The sequence below is a fragment of the Somniosus microcephalus genome, chromosome 6 (genome assembly GCF_052327205.1).
Source record: "Somniosus microcephalus isolate GS21.2 chromosome 6, FLI_Smic_1.0, whole genome shotgun sequence".
In the NCBI taxonomy this organism is placed as follows: Eukaryota; Metazoa; Chordata; class Chondrichthyes; order Squaliformes; family Somniosidae; genus Somniosus; species Somniosus microcephalus.
Window position 1 is genome coordinate 200,379,039 of NC_140992.1, and position 20,517 is coordinate 200,399,555.

The 20,517-nt window shown below is 53.6% G+C and overlaps 1 protein-coding gene across 2 annotated transcripts in view; it reads left to right on the plus strand.

Annotated features, from left to right (window-relative positions):
* znrf1 (zinc and ring finger 1) overlaps positions 1 to 20,517 on the plus strand; it is a 373,364-nt gene that overhangs the window by 294,348 nt on the left and 58,499 nt on the right. The gene's annotated exons all lie outside the window — the stretch shown is intronic.

Here is a 20,517-nt window from a genome sequence, read left to right on the forward strand (position 1 = left end):
GGTTGTGGGTTCAAGCCCCACTCCAGAGACTTGAGAACAAAATCTAGGCTGACCCTCTATTACTGAGGGAATGCTGCACTGTCGGAAGTGCCATCTTTTGGACGAAATGTTAAACTGCATTCCTGTCTGCTCTTTCAGGTGGAAGCAAAAGATCCCATTCACTATATTTCAAAGAAGAGCAGTGGAGTTCTACCTGGTGTCCTGGCCAATATTTATCCTTCAATCAACATCACTAAAACAGATTATCTGGTCATTATCTCATTGCTGTTTGTGGGAGCTTGCTTTGCACAAAATCTCTTGCTACGTTTCCTACATTACAACAGCGACTATACTTCATTGGGTGTAAAGCACATTGGGACATCTTGAGGTCGTGAAAGGCACTATATAAATGAAAGCCTTTCTTTTATAAACTTGATTTGTATTCCCTTGAATTTAGAACGTTGAGGGGTGACTTAATCGAGGTGTTTAAAATGATAAAGGGATTTAATAGGATAGATACAGAGAAACTTTCCTCTGGTGGAGGAATCCAGAACAAGGAGGCATAATCTTTTAAACTAGAATTAAGCTATTTAGGAGTGAAATCAGGATGAACTTTTTCACACAAAGGGTAATAGAAATCTGGAAAACTCTCCCCAAACGGCTGTGGATACTGAGTCAATTGAAATTTTCAAGGCTGAGATCAATAGAATTTTGTTAGCTAAGGGTATCGAGGGATATTGAGCAACGCCGAGAAAATGGAGTTGCGGTTCAGAACCGCCATGATCTAATTGAATGGCAAAACATGCTCAAGGGGCTAAATGACCTACTCTTGTTCCTATGTTCATATGAAAAAGAGCAGGTCAAAAATCTCAGATTGCAATCAACAATAATTAATCTGACAATGGTAGGTGTTATACTATTGATTTAGACTGTGGGGGACTACGGTCTCCCGCGTAAAGAAATAGGCAACACAGCGAGCTACAAGAAATAGGTCTTTACTCCAACTCTCACAATACAGTACTGAATTCGTGAAGCCCGTGAACCTGTGATGACTCATGGATTGGTCACCTGCTGGAACCTGATTGGTTTTCCTTCTATCAGCAGCAGGCAAGTCTGAACGTGCCTTATTCCTCTCAGCTTGCAACTGTCTTGCGGGGGGAGGGGAATACAGCAGTTAAAAGGGGATTATACAGGTTTATCTACATACACACAGTGTTTCCCCAATGTGGCAATGCCACATACGCCCCCCCAGAATCCTCGTTAACTGTAAAAGTCAGTCTCTGCGGAGGTTTGACCAAGCAGCCGTAGCGGCTGTAGTAGCCATCTGGCGTGTGAGGAGGGCTCTCTGGGAGGTCGGCCGGTTGGTTCGTCGGCTGGTCTGCCGGTGGGCTGGCTGGACGGGCTGCCGGCGAAGGTGGGGCGGCGGCTGGGAAGTAAGGTTCTGGCGTGTCTTGGTCCTCTTGTGGGGCCAACGCGGGAGGTCTGCCCCGCCATGGGGAAAGAGCCGGCCGAAACGGGAAGCTGAGGTCCAGGTGCGCCGGTTTGAGGCGGTCTACTGAAATAAGGTCTGGCTTCCCGCCGACATCGATAAGAAAAGCTTTGTCCCCCGTCTCCAATACTGGGATGGGGCCGGTGTATGGTGCCTGCAGCGGGCCTCTGTGCGCTTCCCGGCGCACGAAGACGAACTCCGCATGTCGTAAGTCTCGAGGCACGTAGGACGGCTGCGGGCCGTGTTGCGAAGTGGGCACTGGACGGAATTGCTGGGCCGCGTCCTGGTGCAGGGAAAGCTGTCTGGCGGCCGACCACGGCTCCGTTGTCGGGGAGGAAGTCGCCTGGTACTCTGAGCGGTTGGCCGTAGACCATCTCGGCCGCAGAGGCGCGGAGGTCCTCTTTGGGCGCGGTACGCAATCCCAGGAGAACCCAGGGTGGTTTGTCGATCCAGCTGGTGTCTGGATCTCCGCGTCAGCAGCCTGGTCTCTCGCCATGCTGGCGTAGTCGACGCCCAGGTGCACTGCGTGGAGCGAGGGTCTTGAGAGGCAGTCGGCCACGAAATTGTCCTTGCCGGCGACGTGGCGAATGTCCGTGGTGAACTCCGAGATGAAGTTGAGTTGGCGCTGTTGGCGCGCGGACCAGGGTTCGGTTACTTTGGCCATGGCGAAAGTGAGCGGCTTGTGGTCCACGAATGCGGTGAACGGCCGGCCTTCCAGAAGGAAACGGAAGTGCCGGATTGCCAGGAACAGGGCCAGAAGCTCTCTGTCGAACGTGCTGTAGGCCTGCTCATTCTTGCGCAGCTGTCAGCTGAAAAATGCCAGTGGCTGCCACGCGCCTTCGACCCACTGTTGCTGGATGGCGCCGACGGCGTAATCCGAGGCGTCCATGGTGAGGGCGGTCTTGGCGCCCGGGATGGGGTGGGCCAGTAGTGTGGCGTTGGCCAAGGCGCTTTTGGTCTGGTGAAAGGCTGTCGCCATCTCGCTGGACCAGGTGAGTTGCTCTTTGCCCGTTTTGCCCCTGGTGGCTTCGTAGAGGGGGCGCATGAGTGCGGCGGCCTTGGGCACGAACCGGTGATAGAAATTGACCATCCCCAAAAATTCCTGCAGCGCCATAACCGAGGTGGGCTGGGGAAAGTCCGCCACCGCCTGCACCTTGGAAGGTAGGGGAATGGCTCCCCTTGGCGAGATTCTGTGGCCGAGAAAGTCAATTTGGGCTGCTCCGAACTGGCATTTGGCCGGGTTGACGATTAGCCCGTGTTGGCTGAGGCGCTGGAAAAGGGAGCGCAAATGCGCAATGTGATCGGCCTTGCTGGTACTGGCCACGAGGATATCGTCCAGATAGACGAACAGGAAGCTCAGGTCCCGTAGGACGGAGTCCATGAGCCGTTGGAAGGCCTGTGCGGCATTCTTAAGCCCGAAGGGCATGCGCAGGAACTCGAACAGTCCGAAGGGGGTGATGACCGCCGTCTTCTGGACGTCTGCGTGGTGGACGGGGACCTGATGGTAGCCGCGAATCAGGTCGACCTTGGAAAAGACGGACTTTCCTGCTAGGTGTGCCGAGAAGTCTTGGATGTGCGGAATGGGGTATCTATCGGGCGTGGTGGCGTCGTTGAGCCGTCTGTAGTCGCCGCAGGGGCGCCAGCCACCGCCCGGCTTAGGCACAATGTGGAGGGGGGGGGACCAAGGGCTGTTCGAGCGGCGGATGATGCCCAGTTTTTCCATCGTGGCGAATTCTTCCTTGGCCACCGCCATCTTGGCTGGGTCCAGGCGTCTGGCTCGAGCGAACACTGGTGGTCCCGTAGTGGCGATGTGGTGCTCGACCCCATGCTTGGCTGCCGCGGCTGAGAAGGTCGGTTGTGTGAGCCTCGGGAAATCTGCGAGTAGGCGGGCGTAGTCGTCATGCGCCGGGGCGGAGCAGGACCCGACGAGGGCCGGGCTGTTGCTCTGCTGGCAGGCCAGTGAAGCGAAAGTTGCTGCGTCGATCAGGCGCTTGTCGCGGACGTCGACCAGGAGTCCGTGGGCGCAAAGAAAATCGGCGCCCAGCAAAGGATGTGCCACCGAGGCCGTCGCGAAATCCCACGTAAATCGCTGACCGTTGAAAGAAACCTCGGCCCGTCGCTTTCCGAAAGTAGCGATGGCTGCACCATTTGCCGCCACGAGGGGTGGGCCGCTGCGGCCTGCCTGGATGTGGAGCTGGGAGGCAGAAATTATGCTGCATTGGGCTCCGGTGTCGCAAAGGGATCTGCGCCCTGAAAGAGAGTCGGTTATGTACAGCAGTTTACCTGCGGTGCCGATGGCCATTGTGGCGGCGGGGGTGTGGTCGAGCGGGCCTAGGCGGCGGCGCGGGGCTGGTGCGTTGGGCCGGGCGGCCATCTTGGTTTGATCGAAAGAGCAGGGTGCTCTGCAGCGTTGGGCCTTCTGGCCGAAACGTGCGTGGTAGTAGCATAGTTCTGCGGCCTGGCGTGGCGGCGCGCGCTCAGTGGTGTCGGGGAGCCTCGCGGCTGCACAGCCGAGTTGGGCGACGGCGAAAACTTTGTCCGCGGCGGCTGCCAGTTGTACGCAGTCCGTGATCGGGGACCCCGCGAGGGCAATCTGTACCTGCTGAGGAAGCAGGCTGAGGAAAAGGGCCCGAAACAAAAAGCACTGCGGTTCAGAGCCCAGGAGCGCAAGCATCCGGCTCATCAACTGGGTCGGGGTAGAATCGCCGAGGCCTGGTAGTGAGAGAAGCCTGCGGGCCCTCTCCTCCTTGGACAGGCCGTAAGCCTGCAGCAAGCGGCCCTTAATGGTTGAGTACTTGCCGGTCTGTGGTGGGTTCCCCAGCGGGTCGAGAACTTCGGCGGCGGTAGAGCTTGCTAGTGCTGAGACTACGTGGAGGTACCTTTCTTCATCGTCTTGAACCCTGCGAAGGGTGAATTGGGCCTCCGAGTGCGCGAACCAAGCTGGTGCTTGGTGTTCCCAGAAGGTGGGGAGCTTCAAGGACGCGGCGCCGGCCGACATCAGGCTGCTGCTGGTTGCCATCGGGTCGTTGCTGGCCTTTGTAGGGCTGCGTGAGTCGGGGGCTTCGGCCGCCGACATTCGGGGTCACCAATGTGGGGGACTACGGTCTCCGGCGTAAAGAAATAGGCAACACAGCGAGCTACAAGAAATAGGTCTTTACTCCAAATCTCACAATACAGTACTGAATTCGTGAAGCCCGTGAACCTGTGATGACTCACGGATTGGTCACCTGCTGGAACCTGATTGGTTTTCCTTCTATCAGCAGCAGGCAAGTCTGAACGTGCCTGTGGTAAACCACTGTTATTGTTGTTCACCGTTGTTGTTGCACACTGTTGTATCTATGCATGCCTCAGCTGGCTCCGCCCCTGGCTCCACCCACATGCCCAGGTATAAAGGTGACTGCTCTGCAGCCCCCTGCCTTCTTGGAAACCAGTCAACCACGAGAGGCATGCTCTGTTCTTTGTTAATAAAAGCCTTTTTGTAACTCTCCGTCTTTTATGAGTAATTGATAGCGCATCAATTTTATTAACAAAAACAAAATGTCGGCACCAAATGCTGAGCAGCAGGCGCTGCAGCAAAGGACGGCACCAAACGCTGAGCAGCAGGCGCTGCTGCATGCCCTCAGACCAACATGCCTGGACCTAGACCCTCAAGAGGCGGGTTCGTCTACCAAGTTCACACAATGGCTGCGTTGCTTCGAAGCTTACCTGGAAGCCTCAGCCGTGACACTAGATGGAAACAAACTAAAAATCCTGGCCTCCAAGGTGGGCCACCAAGTCTACACGCTCATCCAGGACGCGACTACCTACGCGGCGGCTATCGATCTGCTAAAAGGACAATACACACGCCCGGTAAATACGGTTTATGCCAGACACCACCTGAGATCCCGCAAACAGCAGTCCAGGGAATCGGTGGAGGCATTCCTACGGGCACTACAGATACTCGGCCGAGCCTGCGATTGTAAAGAGGTATCGGCCGCGACACACACGGAGGGACTTATCCGAGATGCTTTCGTTGCGGGCCTCAAATCCGACTACTCCCGGCAGAGACTGTTGGAGAAGGGCGAAATCGACCTGAAGAAGGCAGTGTCACTCGCGCTCTCACTAGACGCGGCCCACCGGAATATGGACGCATGCTCCGCACCGTGGACGCCGCAACCTTGGGTCATGGGACCGCCACCCCCGGCACCAACTGCTGCAGCGATGTCCAAGGGCCCGAAATGTTACTTTTGTGGCCAGGCAAAACACCCCAGAGCACGCTGCCCGGCGAAAAACGCTACCTGCTCTGGCTGCGGGAAGAAAGGACACTACGTCAGCGCCTGCAAAGGTAAAACCGCTAACGCCAGCAGCGCCGCGTGTGAACCGTGGGGGCAGCCATCTTGTCCGCCATCTTGGACACCTCCAGCCGCGTGGGGATCGGGATCATGGGCGCAGCCATTTTGTCCGCCATCTTGGACGCCTCCAACTCCAATCGCGGGTGACCCGGACTCAACCACCGCCTCGTCTGACGACCACAGCGACTCGCTCGACCATACGCTGGCCTCCGTGACGCTGGACCAATCTCTCCCTCACCAACTGTCCAGGTCCATGATGGACATTATGGTAAACGGCCGCGCCACTACCTGCCTTTTCGACAGCGGGAGCACGGAGAGCTTTATCCACCCCGACACGGTGCGCAGTTACTCTCTCCCGGTCCTGCCAACGCGCCATCGGATCTCTATGGCTTCCAAATCCCATTCAGCAGACGTCGGTGGCTACTGTGTAGTGACCCTTTCAGTAAGGGGCACAGAATACAAAAATTTTAAACTTCTTGTCCTGCCCCATCTCTGCGCTGCCGTTCTACTGGGGTTGGATTTTCAGTGCCACCTTAAAAGTGTCACATTAGCGTACGGCGGACCGCTCCCCCCACTCACAGTCTGCAGCCAGCAGCTTTTAAATCGCCCGCCGCGCACCATTTGCAGCCTCTCCATGCTTAAAGTCTCCCCCCCCCCCCCCCCCACTTGTTCGCTAACCTCACCCGCGACTGTAAGCCCATCGCTACCAAAAGCAGGTGGTACAGTGCCGGGGATAGGAGCTTCATTAAATCCGAAGTAGCAAGACTCCTAAAGGAAGGGATTATTGAGGGTAGCACTAGCCCATGGCGAGCACAAGTGGTGGTAGTGAAGACTGGCGAAAAACAGCGCCTAGTTATTGACTACAGCCAGACGATCAATCACTACACCCAGTTAGATGCATACCCACTCCCCCGCATATCTGACATGGTCAATCAGATAGCACAATACCGGGTGTTCTCGACGATTTATCTGAAGTCGGCATACCACCAGCTCCCCATCAGGGCTGAGGACTGCCAGTACACAGCTTTCGAAGCTGACAGTCGTCTCTACCACTTCCTCCGAGTCCCCTTCGGCGTCACCAACGGGGTTTCGGTCTTCCAAAGGGAGATGGACCGAATGGTTGACCAGAACGCGCTGCAGGCCACCTTCCCCTATCTAGACAACGTCACCATCTGCGGCCACAACCAGCAGGACCATGACGTTAACCTAGAGAAATTCCTCCGTACGGCCCAGCGGCTGAATCTAACATACAACAAGGACAAATGTATGTTTCGCACCACGCGCCTCGCCATTCTTGGCTGCGTAGTGGAGAACGGAGTCATCGGCCCCGACCCCGACAGAATGCGCCCCCTTATGGACCTCCCCCATCCCCCACTGCGAAAAGGCACTGAAGAGATGCCTAGGGTTTTTCTCTTACTATGCTCAGTGGGTGCCCAACTATGCGGACAAAGCCAGACCCCTCATCAAGTCCACCTCCTTCCCCCTGACAGCAGAGGCATATGCAGCCTTCGCTCTCATAAAAAGAGATATTGCGAAGGCCACAATGCACGCAGTGGATGAGTCCATCCCTTTCCAAGTGGAGAGCGACGCATCCGACTTCGCCCTAGCTGCAACCCTTAACGAGGCGGGGAGACCCGTGGCCTTTTTCTCAAGGACCCTCCAGGGCCCCGAGATTCGACACTCCTCTGTCGAAAAGGAGGCCCAGGCCATTGTGGAAGCGGTGCGACATTGGAGGCATTACCTGGCCGGAAAACGATTTACCCTGCTCACTGACCAGCATTCAGTAGCTTTTATGTTTAATAATAAGCAGAGGGGCAAAATCAAGAAAGACAAGATCTTGAGGTGGAGAATTGAACTCTCCACCTACAATTACGATATCTTGTACCGGCCCGGGAAACTCAATGAGCCCCCAGATGCCCTATCACGTGGTACATGCGCCAGCGCGCAGGTTGACAGACTGCAGACCCTCCACAATGACCTCTGCCACCCGGGGGTCACCAGGTTCTTCCATTTCATCAAATCCCGTAACCTGCCCTACTCCATCGAGGAGGTCAGGACCATGACCAGGAACTGCCAAATCTGTGCCGAGTGCAAACCGCATTTTTATAGGCCAGACAGAGCAAGCCTGATCAAGGCCACTCGCCCCTTCGAGCGCCTGAGCGTCGATTTTAAAGGGCCCCTCCCCTCCTCTGACCGCAACGTGTACTTCCTCAACATAATTGATGAGTACTCCCGTTTCCCGTTTGCCATCCCTTGCCCAGACATGACCAGTACCACGGTCATTAAATGTCTGAATGACCTTTTCGCCTTGTTCGGCTTCCCTAGCTATATCCATAGCGACCGGGGCTCACCCTTTATGAGCGACGAACTCCGTCAGCACCTGCTCACGAGAGGTATTGCTACAAGCAGAACCGCCAGCTACAACTCCCGGGGGAACGGCCAGGTGGAAAGAGAGAACGCGACGGTTTGGAAGGCCGTCCTCTTAAACTTAAAATCTAAGGGCCTTCCGACCTCTCGTTGGCAGGAGGTCCTCCCTGCGGCGCTCCACTCCATTCGGTCACTGCTTTGTACGGCCACCAATGCCACCCCCCATGAAAAAATGTTCACTTTCCCCAGGAAGTCCACATCGGGGACCTCGCTACCGACATGGCTGACGTCTCCAGGACCCGTCCTACTGCGGAAGCACGTGAGGTCCCATAAAACGGACCCCCTGGTCGAGAGGGTGAGCCTCCTCCACGCCAACCCCCAGTATGCTTACGTGGCGTACCCGGACGGGCGGGAGGACACAGTCTCCATACGAGACCTCGCACCTTCGGGTGCCCCTGAAACACTACCATTGCCATCCACCACTACCCACAACCCAATCCCGGTAGACGGCATGCCGCAGCCCCAGGACCCGTCATTGACCACCCAACCACTCAATGAGACGCCAGACTCAACGTTGGATGCTGCACCATCACCGCCGCCACCACGACGATCAGGACGGCATACAAGGCCACCTGAGACTTACTTACACGAACCTTTAGTACACTTCACCCCGCCAGACTCAATTTTAAACAAGGGGTGAATGTGGTAAACCACTGTTATTGTTGTTCACCGTTGTTGTTGTTGCACACTGTTGTATCTATGCATGCCTCAGCTGGCTCCGCCCCTGGCTCCACCCACATGCCCAGGTATAAAGGTGACTGCTCTGCAGCCCCCTGCCTTCTTGGAAACCAGTCAACCACGAGAGGCATGCTCTGTTCTTTGTTAATAAAAGCCTTTTTGTTACTCTCCTAACTCTCCGTCTTTTATGAGTAATTGATAGCACATCAATAGCGCATCAGTGCCTTATTCCTCTCAGCTTGCAACTGTCTTGCAGGGGGAGGGGAATACAGCAGTTAAAAGGGGATTATACTGGTTTATCTACATACACAGTGTTTCCCCAATGTGGCAACGCCACAAGACCACCTGAATAGGTAATGGGATGGAATAATCGAGCATTTTGTGTCACAAGTTTCATGTTTTTTAAATTTGCCAAAATGCTCCCAGCTTTCCCTTATCCTATTTTGTGAAGCCTGCAACAACATTCTTATAGTGATCCTGTCAATTATTTTTTGAGTGTGTGTGTGTGTGTGTCTGTTTCTTAGTCTGCAGTTAAAATGGATTACAGCCATAGTTGAAACTGTTGTCAAGTATATAAATATTTGTTCAGAACAGCAGCAGTCATCAACTTTGCTTTTTAAAAAAATATGTATTTGTAATTTCTGCTTCAGAATCTATAATTTGTGTCTAATATCCTAAAAATTCTCACCTTCACTAAGCTGATAACAGTTTTAAAATGGCAGAATATTTTTGTTATCACTTTCCGGTGCAAAAGTAGCTGGAACACAGTTGAGTCACTAGATTTAGAAAGGTGGAAACTCTTTAAAAGAGCACGGCCATCTTGCTGCCTCCAGAATTTCAGCTTCACTGTTCTCCTGCATCCCTCGCCCCCTCGCCTCCCCGCACCCCCAGCTATGTACCACCTGCACACAAGGGGGTCAGGTGAGCAGCCTTCAATGCTGCTCATCACCAGCCTTGAAGAGATGCACAGTAGCCAAGACAATTTCCCCTTTCCACTCTGTAGGAAAACAACCAGGCAGGGTGCGCATGTCACCAGGAACTCAATTGAGTGAAATGATGGAAGCTGCATTTCTCTACCCTGTGCTACAGCGCCACAGTGCAGGAATTATTTAATTTCTGCTTTTCAACCAATTTTCTTCCTCCCCTTATGAAAACGTTGGGGGTGATTTTGGACTTCAGCCCGAAAAGGGACGTCACCCAATCAAAGTCTGTGTCAGGAAGTCTGAACCATTTGGTTGACGAGCTTCAGGTGCCATACCAGCACCCCGCTACAGCTTAGCAGTTGTGGGAGGGTGGAAAATTAGCTGGCTCCCACGCTGAGCTAACTGACAGGTTGGGCCTAGAGGTGGGTATTCCCAGAACGGATTGAGCATGGACCAGCGGCGGCCTCCACTATTTCTTTGGAGCCTAGAGGAATACTTATGCTCATTGTAGCCCCACAAAAATTCTCCCAGAAATATTTTTTCCTGCTTCCTTCAACCCTTTCCCATTCAACTAACCACTCAACTTTCCCTCATACCCTTCGTGCTAGCTGATAATGTTAATGGTTCCCTTTCCTCAGGCACATCCCTCTCCCTGTCAAAACTGCCATCGTTGTCCCCTCCTCAAAATAGAATAATTCAATCTAGAGTGGATTGAAAACCCACTCTTGACCCATCCATCCCCTGCAACTACAGCCCCATCCCTAAGCTAAAGTGAGTGACCTTGTCATCACCTCCCAGTTTCATGTCTGTTTGAATGTCTCCAGTCTAACTTCCACCCTTCTCATAGCACTGGCCCTAATTAAACTTATGAATGACATCCTCGATGACTCTGACTATGGTGTATTATTTCTCCTTGATTTTTCAACTTTTCTGCAGTGTTTGATGTGGTTGACCATGCCATCCTCCTCCATTGCCCAGTTCCATGGGACTGCCCTCACATGGTTGCACTCCTGTCTATCTGAACACAGCCAGCACATCTATGGCTATGGCTTCTCTTCCCACTTCCACATTGTCACTAAGGATTATCCTTGGGCCCCCTCCACTTCCTCATTGTCATGCTACCCCTTGTGACTTTATCTGCAGGCATGAGGTCAGCTTTCATATGTTTGCTAATGACAGTCAGCTGTCCTTCTCCACCTCTTGTCCTGACACCACAATCGCCTCCATGCTGAAAGATTGTCTATCCAACATTGTAACTTATCCCAACTAAACATCAGGAAAACCAAAGCCATAGGGGGAGGGGCCTTGCACAGCGCGACCCGGGGCCCAGCTGGGCCACTGGGATCGGAGTGCCGGCAAAGGCGCCCGGCACTCAAAAGAAGTGTCGGGCTCATGGAGCGCAGCCGGCACTCCGCGGGAGGGGGTGCTCAGGAGGCCAGGGACGGCAGTGGAGGCAGGTGCTGGCAGGCGGCCAGCAACAAAAATGGCCGCACGGCACCTCCTTTAAATAGTGTCGCCCTGGCCACAGGTAGGCTCCCCTGACATAGCATCCAACAGTAAGTCAGGGAGTGCTGCCGAAGATCGCGAGCGGGGCGCTGCGCATGGCGATGATGTCATCGTCAGTGGCACAGCGCCGCGGGGCGCTAACGGTTTCCGCTACTGCTAACCTCCCGCTGAACTTCATGGGAGGCATTGGCGGCGCCATGCCCAGGCGCTAGTTGCTTTGCGCCCCATTAGCACCCTCTTAGGGCACTAACTGGCAGCGCAAAACAACCAGATTTTTCCCCTGTAGTTTTTAACCCCTGCCATGAACTTCATTGATTGCTACTGGCTTCATTCCCTGTTTGTTCAGACTTAACAAGACTATGCAAAGCTTTGTATTCTGTTTGACCCAGAGCTGAACTTCAAACATCACATTCAATATATCACCAAGACCATTTATTTTCAACTCTTGCAACATTGCCAACCTCTACCTCTTCTTCAGCACCTCTGTTGCTGAAATCCTTTCTCCATTTTAGATTAAATTATTCTAATCTGGCCTTTTGTGCATCCTCCTTCCCTAAACCCCTTGACTGCTACACTTTTCTTTTGGCCTTAAAAAAAAGTCCTTAAAACTGATGTTTTTGGCCAAGTTTTCAGTCATCCCACTTAAATCTCTTCCTCCACAACTTGCCATGAGTTCCCTTATTTATTTCTATTTGTGAAGCACTTGGGACTTTTTTACATTAAAGGCAAGTTGGTGTGTTTGTTGTTGTCATAGCATAGTTGTGTGGATATAAGGTGTGCTATCAACATTATCACTGTTTAGGCAGTCGAGGATGCCATATAGTCCTTATTGTACACTAGTTCTTTTATTTAATCAGTGCAATTGTCGTAAAAATATAATGGGAAAATATGAGTACACAAATACAGGAAACTTCGCGATATCCGGCACCGACTGGACCGGCGTGATGCCGATCTATGGAAACTTCCGGACAGACCAGCGTGAATGTTGAAGGATACAGAGGTTTTCATCTCCGTATCTGACAACAAACACTATTGCTTAGCAACAGCTTGTAAACAGTCGGCCCGTACCTTGGAAGCGTCTCTGTAGCTTAGCAACAGCCTCAGAGAGGCTTTTCAGAGACTGACTGTTTAAAAAAAAAATGCTAGGAGAAGAAAAAAAAAGAAAAAAAACCTAACAAAACGGCTGCTGATTTCTGCCGTTAGATCGAGGTTTCCGGACATACAACTTCCGGATAAACCAAAGTTTCCTGTACTTTTAATAAAGATGTTTCACCATTACATTCGGCCATGGAAAGGACCTTTCAGACTGTTAATCAGTCTGCAAAACCTTCCACTACTTCACACAATTCTCCGAGGGAAGAGTGTAAAGATACAAAAACAACAGTTACATTGTTATGATGGTGGTGCTGATATCTTTAAATGTTACTAGTAATAAAGTGATTGGGTTACTTGGGACAGAACTCTGTCACCTGTGGTCTTCAGCTGGTATGCTGATCTTCCTGTCTCTAGGCTGCCATTTAGAGCTCAACAGCACAAAGGCAACAATAATGGCTCTTGGCAAAAAGTAAGTAACCTTTACCTTAAGTGGAAAAAAAGCTGTAACCCGTTGCAAGCTTTCAATTAGGAAACCAGAGCTGTTTACAGCCCCGACAGCTCAGTGTCCTTGGGAGTCCAAGGAGTCCAGTCAGAGGTATTGACGTATATCTGGTTGTAATGTCTAACACTAATCACTTCAGATCACTCGTACAAGTGGATAATGTAATAAATTAGCACTGAGCCATTAGTAATCCTGATAGGAACTGACAGGCTTCTGTTGCTGACTTTCCTCGCGTGGATGAGAATGGTGGCCATCTAGCCTTGGGAACTTTCAGGAACAAGATATGTGAAGGGGGAATGGAATCTGTCACATAGTCAAGCCAAAATAAGATCTGGCTCGACAGCTATTGTCTCTAGAAGTAGATATTTTGGATTTATTCAGAAGAGACATTCATGGACCAGTGAGTCAGTTGTTGAAATGACAGTTCAACTCATTTGTACACATTGAATTTTCCTAAGCTTTGTGTTTTAATTTAAGTTAAATTCTGACTTTCCTGGCAAAACAATGTTAATGGTGTTCATGAAAACAAATTATTCAATGAGCATTTTTGAAGTGGAACGGATTAATCTAATCAAAATATGCAATAATTTGACTTCATTGAATAGTCTATTACTTGATTTGTTTACATTGACATTATGGTAATAAATGAGGGTATATTCAGGTAATAAATATGCGTAGATTTAGTCGGTTCATGTGATGATTGCTACTGATTAGAAATTTTTAGCACAAAAAATGGCATTTAATTTAAATTAACAGTATACAACAAATTAAAAAGTGTCAGCTTGTAAAATAACTTTTAGGATTTATTAGCATGTTGGAAAAAATCACTTCACATTCTATAATTTTTAATCATTCAACTGGATTTTACTCTTGGTATAGTGGATCTTTTATGTAACTACAACATGGTGGTAGTTTATAGTTTCTCGAGGCTCTTGTCCACACTGGAGGGGAAAAACAAACCTTATTCTTCATTTATCCACATGGCCCTGATTTACTTTCAGGATTATGTGCAGATGATTTCATAAACATGAATTAAAAGAAAAAGTATTAGGTGAATTCTGGCCCCTCGGTCACGAGCATAAAACAAGTATTTCTAAATACCCCACAAACCTATATGTGGTATAAAGATCATCAGAATTCATGCTGGTTTAATGGTGTTTTGAGCACAAAGCAAAGCTACGGTGCCTGCACTGGTGAACTCCTTGACTGTTATTTACCTACAGCGACTGGTAGCAAATCCATTAGGATTTGCTCATCTTCCCCTATTGGGATTCTATTAAAATACAGCTTATGCTAGTTCCATATTTAAGATACAGTGGGATAAAAATAAAATCCATTCTTGCTGCACTTCAAATACACAGCACCATAGTACTACAGTCTAAATCGTGATTGGGGAATAAAGGCCTGTGACCTTTCGGCATCCATGTCTGGCAAAAGTTAGATGAAAGACCAGACCAGAATAAAGCTGTCCCTTCTCGAGTAATGCTATGTTTTAAAAATTGGTTGGTGTGTGTCTCAAGGATGCAGCATCTTAGAGTATCAAATGATAAACCATTTAAGCTTCAACTTTGCAGTATGACCTTGTCTGATCCCTTTGATTACGGTACTATTGTGAACACAATCTATCGTATGCGTTATAGTTGGCCTCTGCAGGTTACAGTAGACACTCAAAGATGGTTCCGAAACAAATTGGGATCCTGTAGCATTTATGAGCAAGAAACCTTTCAAAATTCACACATTTTATTTCAACATTCTTGCAATATGCAGTGGTACATGTGAATTTTTTTTAAAGATAGAAGTCATGAATCCTGAGTTTCTGATTGGGTTTGTCCCAGTTGTGCCTAACTTGGGAAATGAGGCAGAGACCCAGCATAACTGATCTCTGCCCACCTTGGTGCACATTCTATTTTCTGCCATCATTTCAAAAGACCGCATAATGACCTAATGTGCTCCATTTTCAGTCATTTCTACTTCATTTGCACTATGTCCTGTTCTTGTCTATGTAAAACTGGCATTCAAGGTTTCTAAGCACTTGGAGAAGGTGAAAGCATGTCAAGAGCCTAGCAGTTACATTCATAGCAGCAGTTTCTATGTAATTTCTGACTTTTTTTGAAGGGATTTTTGTGTAGCCGAGTACTTAGTCATCTGCCTTTGTGCTATTTGCTGTGGGGCTGCAATTTTCTCATCTTTCCCTGCCCAACCTACCCCAACTATTTAAAATAGGGCACAATAAGTTTTCCATTGGGAAGTCCCCTCTATCTTTGCTTTTTGGAAGAGGAGGACCAACGGAGGGATGCCAGGTAGGTCGAGCTACGAGAGGTGCTCTGTGCCCAACCACTATTATCGGCATGTTCGCTTCTGCGGGTAGAGGTGAAAATACCTCACTATGGTAGACAATTAATACATGCATCTGTTACCGGAGAAATCTGACTCCGCAGACCCAATGGCACGACTAATCTATGTAAATGTCTGGCTAATCGTACTGAGAACCAGCACAGTATGTTGTGCTTTCAGTGGCAGTACATGAAAGAAGGCATGCCAGAGTGATGAATAGCCAGCGAGCTCTGATTGGCCATGTCTGTCAAGATGCTACCAATAGTATTTGCAGGCCCTGGCACATCTATATGGCAGTGATCGTGGGGAGCTGTATAAACAGAACCTGCATTGTCAGCGTGCCAGATGCAGAGCCGTGCCATGTGCCGCAAAAGACATGGGAGCTGGTATTTCTAGTGACCTTAATGGTCAGCTACAGCCTGAAGCTTGGCTCCATTTCTTTGCAAGCATGCTGCAATGCCTACTAACCTATGGGGATGATTTTGTAGAGTGCCACAGAGGGCACTCCTTCTCTTGACCACCTCGTACAGTACCACTTTTTTGGGTTAGCAGGCTGTAACTAGTGGAGTACCGCAAGGATCAGTGCTTGCGCCTCAAAGGTTTGTGAATCTTTGGAATTCTCTACCCCCCCAGAGGTTTGTGGAAGTTTGGCTGTTGGTATATTCAAGGCTGAGATAGATAGATTTTTAGATACTAAGAGAATCGAGGGATATGCTAATAGGGCGGGAAAGTGGAGTTGAGGTAGAAGATCAGGCATGATCTTGAATGGCAGAGCAGATTCGAACGGCCTACTCCTCCTAATTCTTATGTTCACCTCCACTTCCACAGCCCTCAAACAGGGAGTTGGATGTTGGACTGCTCTGTTAGTTGCTTGAAAACTCGCGCCTACATCTTTGGTTTCCTTCCCCTTCATTTTTGCCCATTAATCTCCTGCCCCTTCAGCCGTAGCAAAGTTCGCTAATAGATTGTGATGCATTTTAAGCCTTTCCAGAGTTTTTCCGTTTCTTTGTCCCCACATTGTGACACTCTTGATTGTCTTTATTCCTTTGAATTTCACTTGCACACAATATTCTGCTCCCATTACTAGTGTTGCACCTAAACACATAGAGATCTGTACCTAGAACTATGCATAATTCTGTTAGAGTAGCCAAGATTGTTTTCAGTGTACAAAACAGCATTAATAAAAATAAATTCCTAAATGTGTGTCTTCTCCTGCCCGCTACCTCCCTAGACACAACACCAAAGGCCACGTTCCTCATCAATCTGGTGACATTGTTGATAAATGTGATAAACTAAATGCACCCTGTCAAATACTCTAGTGAAATTGTCACTGAGATTGCTCCAAGGCAATAATGTTAAATCGAAACTTCAGGCATGTGAGGTCAATAAGCAAGCTACCTTGTCAAGATGTCACTTGTCAAGTCTGTAATATTTCCTAAAACAATGTATACATAAAAAAAAACTTTTCCTCTCAACAGTCCCTCGGTGGTCCTCTGTTGAATCAGCCTCCATTTGCAGTATTGCGGCATAGGACTCCTTGGTGGTGCTGTCTTTTGGATGAGACATTAAACCAAGGCCATGTATCATTGTTCATGTGGAAGTAAAGAATCCCATGGCACTTTTGAAGTTGAACAGGGAGATCTCCCGGTGTCCTGGATACATTCATCCCTCAACCAGCATCACCAAAAATCAGATTATCTGGTCATTCATCTCATTGCTGTGTGTGGCACCTTGCTGTATGCAAATTGGTTGCAGTTTGCCTACATCAGTGATTACACTTCAGAAGTTATACATGTGAAATGCTTTGGGATGTCCTGAGGACATGAAAGGCACTATATAAAAGCAAATGCTCTTAATGTATCTTTTTTCCTCATGGTTTTTTTTGTTCTCCTGAAGACATTGATCTAATGTTGGTATGGGTGTTACAGTTTAGCTTTCTCCCAATACTTTTTTGTCTTGTGCTCAAATCATAAAGGTCGTTTCCATAAGCATACATGGGCTTGCTGGAGGGTGGGGGGCAGGGGAGAGATTTTAACTCCCCCTGTGGAACCCAGACAGGGGAGTAGTTAAAAAGGAACATGTCAATTACCCGCATTGTGGGAATCTTAACGCTGCTGTTTTTGGCAGTACATGAGGCAGAGGGGTTGGGGGGGTGGTGGGGCAGGAGGGTTTGGGGGGGTGGTGGGGCGGGAGGGTTTGGGGGGGTGGTGGGGCGGGAGGGTTTGGGGGGGTGGTGGGGCGGGAGGGGTTGGGGTGGTGGTGGGGCGGGAGGGTTTGGGGGGATGGTGGGGCGGGAGGGTTTGGGGGGGTGGTGGGGCGGGAGGGTTTGGGGGGATGGTGGGGCGGGAGGGTTTGGGGGGATGGTGGGGCGGGAGGGTTTGGGGGGTGGTGGGGCGGGAGGGTTTGGGGGGATGGTGGGGCGGGAGGGTTTGGGGGGGTGGTGGGGCGGGAGGGTTTGGGGGGATGGTGGGGCGGGAGGGTTTGGGGGGATGGTGGGGCGGGAGGGTTTGGGGGGATGGTGGGGCGGGAGGGTTTGGGGGGGTGGTGGGGCGGGAGGGTTTGGGGGGGTGGTGGGGCGGGAGGGTTTGGGGGGATGGTGGGGCGGGAGGGTTTGGGGGGATGGTGGGGCGGGAGGGTTTGGGGGGGTGGTGGGGCGGGAGGGTTTGGGGGGGTGGTGGGGCGGGAGGGTTTGGGGGGGTGGTGGGGCGGGAGGGTTTGGGGGGGTGGTGGGGCGGGAGGGTTTGGGGTGGTGGTGGGGCGGGAGGGTTTGGGGGTGGTGGTGGGGCGGGAGGGTTGGGGGGGTGGTGGGGCGGGAGGGTTTGGGGGGGTGGTGGGGCGGGAGGGTTTGGGGGTGGTGGTGGGGCGGGAGGGTTGGGGGGGTGGTGGGGCGGGAGGGTTTGGGGGGGTGGTGGGGCGGGAGGGTTTGGGGGGGTGGTGGGGCGGGAGGGTTTGGGGGGGTGGTGGGGGCGGGAGGGGTTGGGGGTGGTGGTGGGGCGGGAGGGTTTGGGGGGGTGGTGGGGCGGGAGGGTTGGGGGGGTGGTGGGGCGGGAGGGTTTGGGGGGATGGTGGGGCGGGAGGGTTTGGGGGGATGGTGGGGCGGGAGGGTTTGGGGGGATGGTGGGGCGGGAGGGTTTGGGGGGGTGGTGGGGCGGGAGGGTTTGGGGGGGTGGTGGGGCGGGAGGGGTTTGGGGGGGTGGTGGGGGCGGGAGGGGTTTGGGGGGGTGGTGGGGCGGGAGGGGTTTGGGGGGGTGGTGGGGCGGGAGGGGTTTGGGGGGGTGGTGGGGCGGGAGGGGTTTGGGGGGGTGGTGGGGCGGGAGGGGTTTGGGGGGGTGGTGGGGCGGGAGGGGTTTGGGGGGGTGGTGGGGCGGGAGGGGTTGGGGGTGGTGGTGGGGCGGGAGGGTTTGGGGGGATGGTGGGGCGGGAGGGTTGGGGGGGGTGGGGCGGGAGGGTTTGGGAGGATGGTGGGGCGGGAGGGTTTGGGGGGATGGTGGGGCGGGAGGGTTTGGGGGGATGGTGGGGCGGGAGGGTTTGGGGGGGTGGTGGGGCGGGAGGGTTTGGGGGGATGGTGGGGCGGGAGGGTTTGGGGAGGTGGTGGGGCGGGAGGGTTGGGGGGGATGGTGGGGCGGGAGGGTTGGGGGGGATGGTGGGGCGGGAGGGTTTGGGGGGGTGGTGGGGCGGGAGGGTTTGGGGGGGTGGTGGGGCGGGAGGGTTTGGGGGGATGGTGGGGCGGGAGGGTTTGGGGAGGTGGTGGGGCGGGAGGGTTTGGGGGGATGGTGGGGCGGGAGGGTTTGGGGGGATGGTGGGGCGGGAGGGTTTGGGGGGGTGGTGGGGCGGGAGGGTTTGGGGGGATGGTGGGGCGGGAGGGTTTGGGGAGGTGGTGGGGCGGGAGGGTTGGGGGGGATGGTGGGGCGGGAGGGTTGGGGGGGATGGTGGGGCGGGAGGGTTGGGGGGGATGGTGGGGCGGGAGGGTTTGGGGGGGTGGTGGGGCGGGAGGGTTTGGGGGGGTGGTGGGGGCGGGAGGTTTTGGGGGGGATGGTGGGGCGGGAGGGTTTGGGGGGGTGGTGGGGCGGGAGGGTTTGCGGGGGGGTGGTGGGGCGGGAGGGTTTGGGGGGGTGGTGGGGCGGGAGGGTTTGCGGGGGGTGGTGGGGCGGGAGGGTTTGCGGGGGGTGGTGGGGCGGGAGGGTTTGCGGGGGGTGGTGGGGGCGGGAGGGTTTGGGAGGGTGGTGGGGCGGGAGGGTTTGCGGGGGGTGGTGGGGCAGGAGGGTTTGGGGGGGTGGTGGGGCGGGAGGGTTTGCGGGGGGAGGTGGGGCGGGAGGGTTTGCGGGGGGAGGTGGGGCGGGAGGGTTTGCGGGGTGGTGGGGCGGGAGGGTTTGCGGGGGGAGGTGGGGCGGGAGGGTTTGCGGGGGGTGGTGGGGCGGGAGGGTTTGCGGCGGGGGGGTTTGCGGGGGGTGGTGGAGCGGGGGGGCAGGAGGGTTTGGGGGGGGTGTTGGTCAGGGGGGGCAGGAGGGTTTGGGGGGTGGTGGGGCGGGAGGGTTTGCGGCGGGGGGGTTTGCGGGGGGTGGTGGAGCGGGGGGGCAGGAGGGTTTGGGGGGGGTGTTGGTCAGGGGGGGCGGGAGGGTTTGCGGGGTGGTGGGGCGGGAGGGTTTGCGGGGGGTGGTGGGGCGTGAGGGTTTGCGGGGGGTGGTGGGGCGGGAGGGTTTGCGGCGGGGGGGTTTGCGGGGGGTGGTGGAGCGGGGGGGCAGGAGGGTTTGGGGGGGTGTTGGTCAGGGGGGGCAGGAGGGTTTGGGGGGTGGGGCAGGAGGGTCGGGGGGGTGGTGGGGCGGGAGGGTTTGGGGGGCAGGGGGGTGGGGCAGGGGGGTGTGGGGCGGGAGGGTTGGGGGGGTGGGGCAGGGGGTGTGGGGTGGGGGGTCGGGAGTGTTGTGGGGGGGTGGGCGGGGGGGGCAGGAGGGTCGGGGGGTGGGGCAGGAGGGTCGGGGTGGGGGGTGGGGCGGGTGGGTCTGGGGGTGGTGGGAGGTCGGGAGGGTCTTGGGGGGTGGGGCGGGAGGGTTTGGGGCAGGAGGGGTGGGGCGGTGGGAGGGCGGGAGGGTTTGGGGGTGTGGGGCGTGGGGGGGGCTGGTGGGGCGGGAGGATTTAGGGGGGGTTTGGGACAGGGGGGTTTTGGGGGGGGGGGGGCGGGGGGTGGTTGTTGCTCATCCATGCCCACCCAAAATAGCTCCCAGTTAAAATCCTCCCCAGGATTTTGATAAATTGAAA